This window comes from Pleuronectes platessa, chromosome 12 (assembly GCF_947347685.1).
Source record: "Pleuronectes platessa chromosome 12, fPlePla1.1, whole genome shotgun sequence".
Classification (NCBI taxonomy): Eukaryota; Metazoa; Chordata; class Actinopteri; order Pleuronectiformes; family Pleuronectidae; genus Pleuronectes; species Pleuronectes platessa.
Genome location: NC_070637.1, coordinates 8892492 through 8903948, shown reverse-complemented (window position 1 = coordinate 8903948; position 11457 = coordinate 8892492). Strand labels below are relative to the sequence as shown.

The following is an 11457-nucleotide window of genomic DNA, read 5'->3' as shown; positions in this document are numbered from 1 at the left end:
ATGCTCAGGCTTTTACATCCTAAATGGTGAAAACCATTGTCTTTGTGTTTTATGTCTGCTAAAAGCGTGTATATATTTCTTCATACATAAAGCTACACAAGCATTTTATCTTAGTTTACTCGGTATCTCCTCTACTTATCACCTCCTCAGTATTTGTCTGCCCTTCGTGTGTGACTGCTCCTCTTCTACAAAACGCCATAAACCTGTAGGGAGTGTGTTCACAATGACCACTTGAAAGCTTTACCTTCCTACAGCTCCGAGCCTAATGGACGCCAGTCGTCTAACACCTATAAAAATATTTCTGAGAAAAGGATCCCAATTGTCTCTTTCTGCTGGATGTGCTCCAGTTAAATCCCGGGCTCAGCTGGCGTGTCTGAGAAAGTCAATATTGTATTAATTTTATGAGCAGGAAACACCCTGTTCTGGAAACCTCACCGTTTTATGGCTCCTCTTCTTTCCTCTTTCATTTCCATAATTTATCCTGTTTAGCTCTTTCTTTAATTGCTTCCTCGCTTTGTGGGATCAACAAGAGCGGTGTGGAAATAATGATCTGAATGAAAATGAAAAAAGAAAAATCCCATACGCATTCTTTTTTTTCTCCAAAGCATGAGAGACAATCCAATTAAATTTGATTCAGCCAGGGGAGGGGAATTGCTTGTTATTGGGGAATCTGCAGCATTTCCTTGGGGTCAGTAGCTTGCTGTTTGGTTTGTTTTGCCTTCGTCTCCCAGGTATAGTTAGTGGTTAGCTTGCACACCCCCATCTAAGACAGGTCCCAGCTTGCAGGTGCAATGGAAAAGATTCAACACTGAGAAATTGTGTACTATAATAAGGCTTCGTCCTTAACACACCCTCACTAAGACATATAGAACAGTGTACGTCCTTTCCATCCCGCTGTTAAGCATTGTACTCTTTTTTTTTTTTTTTAAGTACAAACTGAGGAGCAGACAAATGTAATTGCAGCTGGCTCCACTAACACTTTGCGGGACACCCTGAGGTCTTGTCTCTGGACTGATTTGGACAGGCCGGCCCCTTTCTCTGCACAGGGGGTCGGGGGTCATGCAGGGATCAGACTGATCCTCCAATGGGCTATCAAGTCTCTGCACCTACAGGAAACACAATGAGAACAGACAAGTTCAAACAGCTGCCACTATTAGACTCACCAGGACCAGTTTAGTTCATCATAACTGGAATGAAAATTAACACGAACATGAAAATTAACGTTGGCATTCATGCACATTATTATAATTATCAGGGGAGGGGCAGTTTACACCGAATAGATGTACCTGTCATGTGAAATGTTATAATTTCAAGCTGAAGAGGGCAAAAGTATGAAATGCTGCATGAAATGGTCATTTGTGTATATTATACTGATATATGGGTCTTTGAAACATGACACAAAAGCAACTGCCGGGGGAGGGCTGTCCTTATCCCTTTCTACTGGGGTATTAGAGAGAGTTTAAGAGGAAGGCTTACAGACATGAAACAGATCTTGTTGTGAGCCGGGGTAGAAGGCATTAAGAGAGGATTTTTTTTAGAGGAAACCAATGCAAAATACCATTGTTTCATTAATTATGTGGATTTTGAATCGATTGAGAGTTTGTTTTCACAGGGATACACCTAAAGCCAACATATGGCCAGCCTCCCTTTATCTGATCCTGGCTGTTAGCACCACTGCTTCCTGGCATAAATATGTTAAAGTGGCGGCAACTGAACTTCCCTTTATGGCTCTAAAATAAACATTAACACCTGACAGTGAATGTGCTTCAAGATAAACCCAGATTAGAAAATGTGATTTATGCACTGGTGGCCAAGATGAAGGAACTTCTGAGGGAAACGCTTTCACACGCTGGCCTCAGCTAAAGCTTCATCATGTTTACAGCAGAGAAGTGGATAAATCTTTAAGATCTGGGCCACAGCTCTGTGAGAAGACCCCCCCGCCGACCCCCAGAGGCCTGGATGATGACATGAGGATGATATGTTTATATGGGGTGTGTACCGAGGCAGTAAATCACCACAGGACTGCAGTGCTAGGAAGGACGAGGGTCTATCTGGGGGCCCCATGTGTTTTTAGAGTGAAGGGGGCGAGTTTGGGGGTAAACTCTGTCGCTTTGAGAGCGGCTGACCTGGCAGGTTTGACCCCCAGAGATCCCTTTGAACAGGACAACCCAGGGTGACACTCGAGGCCAGTTGGTTGAGGGATTTGCACATGAAGAACAGAGGATTTTTGACGCTCTCAGAAGATGTTTGCAACTGAGACCCCTCATCCTTTTTTCTTTTTTTTTGCATGTGTTTTACATTCAAATCAAAACAGATGAGGATCACGTGTATCAAAACACGAGCAAGAACGATATGAGCGTTGAGTTCTTACATGTTTCCTGATGAGGTCAAGCTTGAACATCAAAGCATTCAGTTAACCATACACTCAGTTGGCAGCGATAGGCCTTGATTATCTACAAACTTCACAGAAAAGAGGTTAATTGATAAAAATCTGTGCTTACATGACATGTTTATTCATGGGCAATGTACATGATAGTGTTGTGATAACAGCAGTGTAAAAGGGTGTGAAAGAGCCATAAAACGCAATCGCGTATATGTTGTAGTACAAAGTACTGTAAGTGAGAGGCCAACAGAGTAGTCATCTCCCTACTAATTCCATAAATGTCTGTCTGTATTTGGAATGCATATCTCAGGAACCAAATCTGCTTCACAATTGGCATGTGTAAATGAAAAGGAGACCAGTGCTCTGTAGCATCAGAGTACCAGTCAGTCAGCCTTCTTCCACATATTCAACGACAGCAGCCATCAGCAACTGGGTCAAACAGCTGGTCAAATTGCTTAGATCATTTAGATCATTTAGTTATTTTTATTTTCACCCCATTGGCCTGTCACAGAAACGGATAAACATATATAGACGAACTGACACACGACAGGTGGTCATCTCTGTCATGGTAACAACATTCACAGAATCACCTCCTGTTTGACAGTTCAAGCCACAAGCACATTACTTATTTTACTGCAGCAACGCTTTATATCGAGCTGAATTACAGAGCTTTTACTTTGGAGGGAATTTTGACCTCGGATCTGAAGATTGTGCTGGTTGCTGAACAAACCTCTGAAATAGCAAATAATAACAACAGTCAAGGAAATCATTTAAACTTAAACCACACATGGAAAGTTATAAAGCTACTTCAATTCTATTTAATGACAAACAATGATTAAGTGTTCACTGCCGATAAACCAGGTAGGATGAACACAGAGTTTTATAACTTCACTCATCACTATACGCTTGAGGTGAAAAGCTCTGTACACAACGTCCAGCACCCAAACAAAAAAAAGTGGCATAATATTTGTGACAGTTTGTAAGTAATGATAAGGAATAATTCTGAAGTAGCTCCAGAGCAGAAAACAAGCCAAGGCAACAGGCAAGTTTACAATGGGCACTGCACTAGTATGACGCAAAAGCAGCTTGTTTCTAGATTAAGCACTAATTTCAACAATATAGGTTTGTGGTTCTCATATGCTAAGATGGTGAGTTGTTCCACTTCAAAACAACAATTATAGTATTTTCCATGGGAACTCTGCACAATATGACCTCATTTGGGATTATGGAGTCACGCTACCTTGTGGCGCCAGTTAACAAATGCCATAATCATTAAATAAATATGACAAAAGATGACAGGTAGAGTGACATTAGGCTTTCAGAGGCTCCTCACAGGCGGCTCTTCAGACCGGAGCCCCTGAAAGCCTCATTTAGCAGAGTCTGCCAACAGCACGCTCAGGGCTCCTCAGCAGATCTATTTTATTGATCAGCCCTGGGTGTGCTTAAGATGGATCAATGCCCATCCCTTTTTACTACCCTTTACAATCAAAAGAGTATACTCCCTCTGTGAGATCGATGTCAGTGAATATATCCTCTGCAGGATGGGCATACGATGTGGATGAAGTGCACTTCCTCCTCTCTGGTCAGCGAGGCTCTGAAAGCCATGACGAAAAGGGATGAAAAGAAAGAGAAGGATGAGGTGGAGACAGTTTGGGAGAGATAGAGAGAGAACCAAGCTTTGATGCTGCGGTTCTGCGTGGATCTGGCGTCCAGATGACCTGTGCTTGCAGGGGAGATTAGCCTTGACAGTTGTTTCTGGAAAGACAGGAGCTAAACCAAAGCTGTCTGGAGATTCTCACAGCCATGCAACATAAAGGCCAGAGCAGGAACGCTGTGTCAAGAAAACCCACAGAGCAGTTCATCTGGCCTTATCTCAAGACTCCAGTGCAAAGATCCACGGAGCAGATTAGAGTGCTTACATTCGGTTGAGATTTTTATCCTGACATTCCTGCAGAATTAGGCATGCTGTGAGAGCCAAGAGTGGATTCCATGTCTCAAACAAACTGTGTGTCCCTGTGGCGCGAGGCTTCTTATTTCTGGTGGTGTGACAGACAGTGCATGAGGTAAAACTGCATGCTCCTGCACAGAAGGGCACTGCCTGGGCATATCTCAGTGTGTATTCACCTAACAAACACTCCAGCTCTCCGGGAGATCCAGTGTTGTCATGGCAGTCCTCCAAACACAGTAGGGATGTATTAAGGGGTTTTGTATTTCCCGTGTTTACCAAGCGTCTTGGGCGATCCAGCAGTGAGGCACAGGATGCCGGGTCTCAACAGAGGAGTCTTTGGATGCAGCACACCCAGAGAGGGTTAGCTAATCACGTATGACAATGGTGTGCAAGGTCTGAGCTGTTATGTCACTTACTCCATCGTGCTGGCTCGAAGGCTAATGACAATCATCCTCTCCACTCGTTCCCTTCCACCCCATCGCTTCTTATCTCACCCAACACATCAGTATATGCAGGACACAACATTCTGACACAGACGTCAGGACATCTCTGTGTGCCATAAGTGGATTTGTCAACCAGGAAACCGGGCTGTATTTATAGAAGGATCGAAGCATTGGCCAGAGGACAGTAATCTAGTTACAACAGCTAATATAGTCGAATGCCATCTGGGTTGGAAGTGTGAGTGGATTTTCCAGGTGTGAGTTTTCAATTTCTCCAAACGTTGCTTCTAGTCACCATGAAAGCATATGCACAAGTAATGGGCTATACTGTAAATCCTTAGTGCACCACTGAGGTCTCTGGAGTGGTGGCAGGGGAATAACTGTCATCAATCACCTATTGTTTACATCAGCTCAATTAAGAATGAAATGAAAGGGCAAGACCGCTCCCCTGTTGATGAAAAGAGCTTTACTGGTGAGCCGTTTCTAACACAGAGCCAATATGGTGGCTTTGTTAAAGCTCCCGCTGGAGAAACACATATTAACGCCATGCTGGAACTGATTATCTCTCTCTATTTGTTTGATTTAATGCTTAATTATTACATGTGGTTTGGATGTTAATTGGGTTAGAGGTTAGAGGTGATTTTTTTCGTATTTTAGTTTTAAAAATTGTTTTAGACATTTAAATAATCACTTTTACCAAAAGAGCAAATACACCCAAGCTAAAAAACATTAGCGTATATAATGACAACATTATATGTATAATGTTTTGATCTATTTTAGCCAGACTAGTGTTTTAGCTCAAAGGATGTTTCTATGTCTATTGGTTTGTCTCAACAGACCTCACCCCTTCATGGTTTACACTTTTCCAATGAAATATTTCCATCTTTTTCAAACTGGATGGATTGGTACAGCATTTTGTTGATACATTCATGGCCCCCTGAAGATTGACCCAAGTGAATTGTGTGCTCTACTGACTTAAATCATGTTTCTGTGAGATGTCACACGAGCTCTAATAAATTAAGCACTTTTGGTTCATACATTCTTATTTTTTTAAAAGGAATTGTAATAACTTTGAAACCCCTTAAATTGTCATTAAACGACACCATGTTAACACTATGTTGCATATTCAGAAATATCAGCAAATAAATTGTATTTCATCAGCCTTTAGCTCTACCTTTCATTCAGTGCTAATTAGCTACATTAATATTCTAACACATTAAACTAAGATAATAAACAAATTCATTGTGAGATTACCAGCGAGTTGACATTAGCATCTAGCTCAAAACCACTGTGTACAGCATCACAGAGGATGTGCTTGATTTTAGTTTTCTTAAAATAATTAGAATTGGCTTTTACTGAGGGAATTTCAATCACAAATCATGAATAAAACTTGAACCTTTCTTGTTTAATATTTGTACAGGAACTATTATGTGAATTAATTTCAATAAGTAACTGCAATCTGTGAATACATGGTGACAAGCAATGTCAATGCTGAGCCAAAGGCAAATCAGTTCAAAGAGCAGTCATGTGACTTTTACTTCATTGCACATTCCCAGTGCCCTGTCACTTCTGCATGGCGGATCTGACATCGCAGCCCCCTGCACAGTCCCATCCTTCATCCCTGGATGAGCCTGTTGTCTAATGAGGGGCTTAGATTCGGACCCATTACTTCACCACTGTCCACAGCCTGTCTTTGCCATCATGTTGTTCAGCCTCTTTCCTTCTCTCTACTTAACTTGTTCAAAGTGGTCGGAAAAAGAAAAGCGCTGTGGGAAAACAGTGGAGGCTAAACTCCTTCACTGCTAGATAGCAAAGGATGCACTGGAGCAATCAAAACAAAGTCAGTGAGAAAGGCATCATGCCTGCACAGCGTTAATCTTCAAAATTGGTCACTTTATTCTGAGCAGTGCCTCGTCATTATAAAGTGCATGAGAATAATTGAGTCTTTATAGCGTGATGCAAGAAGCCTCAGGCCGCACCATCATACCACTGAACTGGCAGAAGTCCTGATTTAACTTGATTTGCTGTCAGTATAAATGTGCAGGAATAGAAGGACCAGTAACCGCTCTGTTTATATAAATATATTCTATCCTAAAAATAAACTAAAATTGGATACAGATGTTTTTCATGATGATGTAATAAATATATCAGGTTTGTGGAAAATTGGCAGATCCTCAAAACTAGTTGTAATCTTTTGTGCAACCAGTTCTGAGACACATTTCTAAAGCAGAGCAGACATTTTATGGAACACTTGTAATTCAAATTATATTATGTTGTCCCATTTAAATAATTACAGGGTAAGCAATGCAACCACCTAGTTATATTCTAATGGTAATGGGAAGATAACAGGTCCCACATACAGGTGATGGCCATGTAATTACAGCCATTATGCTGTCAAAACAACGAAAAGAACAGGCAGATTTCTCCATTTTTTTTAAATAAAAAAAACTAAAGAATAAATTCAATGTGTTGTGGATCAATCCACTTCGCACGGCTCAGAGAGAGGGTGCCCTGCTCTGAGTGGACGGCGGTAAAACGAGTTCCTCTTTACACACAAACACAAGCTCCTCTTGACACACAAACACAACGTGTCTGAATGAGTTTTGGTGTGAGGCTTCTACCTCATGGTGTGAGGTGCTTTTTTTCATCTAACACCCTTTCACCAAATGTCAATTGGCAAATAGGCCCAGCTCACCCCCTTAGAGGAGCCTGATTAGGCTTACTTTTCTCTTTGTAACAGACGGAAGGCAAGAAGATGCTAAATGTAGGCAAATAAAGAGTTATAGTCCCTTAAATGGTTGCCACCTTGCACAATACTAATCATTTGAAATCCTGCGGACACACAGAAGCAGAAGATGGGGCACAAATACACAAGTTAAACACACAAGCACTCTCTGCATGACAGTTGTCTTATTTATGGTTCGCTTTTAGCGCAAAAACGCAGACTTTTAAGTGCTCGGAACGTTATCATCCAGCGATCACAATTTGAATGGAGACAAACAAATAGTGGAAATACACTAACATGTCATCTAAAGCACAAAAGATCCTCATCTCTGACAAGATAAAGACACAATGTGACTGACGAGCCTCTCCACAAATAAGTGGACAGCATTCCTTCTTTGACTTTTTAACCTTCTCTGCTGCAGGGCCATTCTGCCACTCCGAGACTTTTTCCCTGGTGTGGTCATCAACAATGTCCTGGGTGTGTGTGTGTGTGTGTGCGTGTGTGTGTGTGTGTGTGTGTGTGTGTGTGTGTGTGTGTGTGTGTGTGTGTGTACAGTCTGCAGTTGAACGCTCCCCTGATTCTTGTTTTTGTGATCCGAACAGGCCTGAACGACACACCCCACATCACTTAATGCTCTGTCAGGGGAGGCAGGAGGCATCAGACCCTGAGCGAGGAAAACTAAGACATCCACAACGCCTGACTGCCAAAGGACAATTCAATACAAATAGAAACCATATAGCATCTACCATTCATGACAGCTGTCTGAACAAGTATTCATTTTGTATTTATAGTGCTATGGTGAATGCACAGGTTCACATAGAGACAGTGTTGCACAAACAAAATCTCTCTGACATTTTTATTCTAACTCAAAAAAGTGGCTATCATAGAATTTGTTGGATGGTTTTAGTGCACAATGCAATTAATACACATTTTTACCGCTGCTTCAGGCTTTAATTCAGCTTCTTGACAAGCAATGACCCAATTACCTCGACTTAACGTGTTCTTATAAGACAGCCAGTCACTGGGTTCAACCCCACAGGTGTCCGGAGTGCAAGCCCAGAAACATCAAAAGACATCTTTTATGATCCTTTTTATGGTCTACTCGCTTTGCCTATTCTGTTTGCCCATCATGTCCTTCTCAATGCTAAACGAAGCATCCTCTAAAGAGACCTGCCAGTCCAGCTATGCAGATGTTCAGCATCTGGTTTGACCGAATTGGAGATAATTGCACTGTTGTTATGATACAGTGTAGCATTTTCACCCAGCACAACTTTTCTGCTGTTTGAAATGTGTTAGATATCCCTGTCTTAGGACGCTCAACAGATCCACGGTAGGAAAATAATATAAGAAACGTGGCAGAGAGAGGGAAACAAAAGTACAGGTTATGCTACTAATTATAAGTTTCTGGGAGAGGCAACCTTCTTCAACTTCCTCCCGTAAAAAGCTATGAGAACACATCTTGTGTAAAAATGGCCAGTTTTAAACAGATCATTTTTTGCAGAACTACCCTTCACATGCTTACAGTATAATTATGTGGTATTAAAGTGGCAGATCCAAAATATAACGTGAGCATTTTTGTACGAAATGTGTATGATATTCGCCATGGTCATGTAAGAAATAATACACAAAGATTACGTGATCACGCGAAACCATAAGTTATGTTATGTTATTTAGCAGGATTACACAAAAACTACAGTACGGACCATCGCAAAACCTGGGGGAAGGATGTAGTTTTACATTATGATATTCTAACACTGTGGCTTTTTCATGATGGGTGTTATTAAAACCAACCCTTGCATCAGGTGCATGGACTGATTAGTTCCACCTCTTCTTGGCTGACATGTAGACTAATCTGTGCACTAATGAGTTTGGCTGCGATGGAAACCTGTAGACTGTTACTTGGCATATGGTCTCTCACCCTCGCTCCAGACACTAATGAATAGCCACTTTAACAGGCCGACTGAGCTAACCACCAGAATAACAATGCACATCCGATTCTTTACAGCATCTAATTTGTGTCCATGCTGTCCATCCAGAATCTGCACACACTCTGAGGCGACCGCCTTCCCCCTGCTGCGTCCACTTCTTGTGCTGTGTTCCTGGTAGACTGGAAAGGAGTAATCAATGAGTCATGTGTCCTGATTACAACCAACTCCCTATGGGGCATCTTCAAAGAGCTCAAGAGGAGATGAGGAGAGGCAGCAGCATTGCCCTCCGTGGGGTAATTACAAGTTGGGGGCTCCGTGGTTCCGACTCCCTTTCTTTGGAGAGACAGAGGCTTACAGACAGAACAGCTAACAATTCATCCAGGCCTGTTAGCATAGTGGGAGGCTCTTCACAACCGCTGATCACCGACTGGTGGTGCATGGCATCCAAAATTACACAAATCCATCCTCGTGCACACACAAAAACACATGCTGCAGCACCGTGTTTACTTGCTGACAGTAACAGATGAGGAGATCACTGGCAAAGACAAAAGATACTGCAGAGCAAGACGAGGAGACATTTTCAGGTTTGGTGCAGCTGAGTACATGCCTGTCTATCCCAGGAAAACAAGCCGAGGGGCTGAGTGTTTGGGAATTAAAAGGGCCATAAAACTAGACAAATACACTTAAGTACTGTCTGGCTGCCTCTAGGCCTTCTTCACCATTACATCCTGTTATGGCCCGTCCATTATGCAAGCATGTCTCTCATTTCTAACGGCAGAAATTCAAATCACATGGTCATTTTGTAACAAGACAAAATAACAAGACAGAACCAGCAGCGACAAACGGCAGATTTCACAACATTTGGAAGATTCTTTTCTTTTCCATTTTTTTTATTTTATTTTAACCTTCCTGTCTGTCAATACGGCAAATGCAATGCAATGATTATTGATAATCCAGTTTGATCATCAGCCGCATGACTGAATCCAATTTTATGCACGTGTTTGTCTATTTAGATGTGATCCTTTATCATCAAGTCTGTGAAAGATGGTTAATTAGCGCTCAAAATGATGACTGTGGAAAGTTTACCTGGGGTGGTGGCATGGAGACTGTGTGGCTGAGGGTGTCTTTGGGTTAAGACTCCAGTAAACCCTGTCTGCAAGGCTGCAAACAGAGGGGTGATCAGAGTCAAAACAGTCATTAGCTTCCTGTAATGAGGGAGAATAATAAACAGCAGCAGAGTGTGTGTGTGTGTGTGTGTCTGTGTGCATGTATTTGATTGCATGTAACCTGTGTTATGTGTGTGAGTCAGGGGATTCCCATGCAGGTCCTGTAGGTCTTCTGAATGAAAATCCCTTGTATAGCTGCTCCACCACCTAAAAACAAGGGTTCATTCTGTTAGCAACGGACATTATTCTTCTATTTTCATGTTTACCAAGTATAGTACAAAAAACAACATTCCAGCTGTCTTTGATCCTGAAATACGTTTATTATCTTGAGCTGTATGTCATTTATTTATGTGTCACACTATTTAACATGATTTTAAATGTTAGAAAGATGATAAACGCAGTTCTCTCTTTGGGCCTATTTGGTTACTGTGGTGACAGTGTGCCATTTTAAAACATGCTAGAAGAACTCATTATCCGGTACTGCCCTCTTGTGGACAAAATGTGTATAGTCGATACAGGAGTAAACGTACAGATTCAAGATCTTTAATGTCATCATACTCAGGTTGCAAGAGGCTTCACTCTTCTAAATATATCTATATATGGGTATACAAATGTATACAAATGTAGGGTGAAAGCAACGATGAAAGCAACATCAGCAAATAACTATATACAGAAGATTAACCATATTTACAAAAGTGCCAAAAACTCCATTGACAAATAGTGTCTTAATCCCCGAGGGTGGAGGGTGTTATTTACAGTCCTTGGTGTGTGTGTGTGTGTGTGACTGTGTGTTAGTCACAGTCCTTCCACTGGTGCCCTGGCTTATATGAATCTGTGTTAGTTACTCATACAAACTATTTACATTTT

General features: G+C 41.7%; 1 long non-coding RNA gene across 1 annotated transcript in view; it reads right to left on the bottom strand.

The window, feature by feature from the left end:
- Positions 1-1030: 1030 nt before the first annotated feature.
- LOC128453373 (uncharacterized) overlaps positions 1031-11457 on the bottom strand; it is a 14790-nt gene continuing 4363 nt past the window's right edge. Inside the window, exons 2-5 of the long non-coding RNA XR_008341500.1 lie at positions 10712-10797; positions 10511-10585; positions 2372-2460; positions 1031-1106 (exon numbers count right to left, since the gene is read on the bottom strand). This is a non-coding gene — a long non-coding RNA (uncharacterized LOC128453373). The remainder of the gene's footprint in view (positions 1107-2371; positions 2461-10510; positions 10586-10711; positions 10798-11457) is intronic.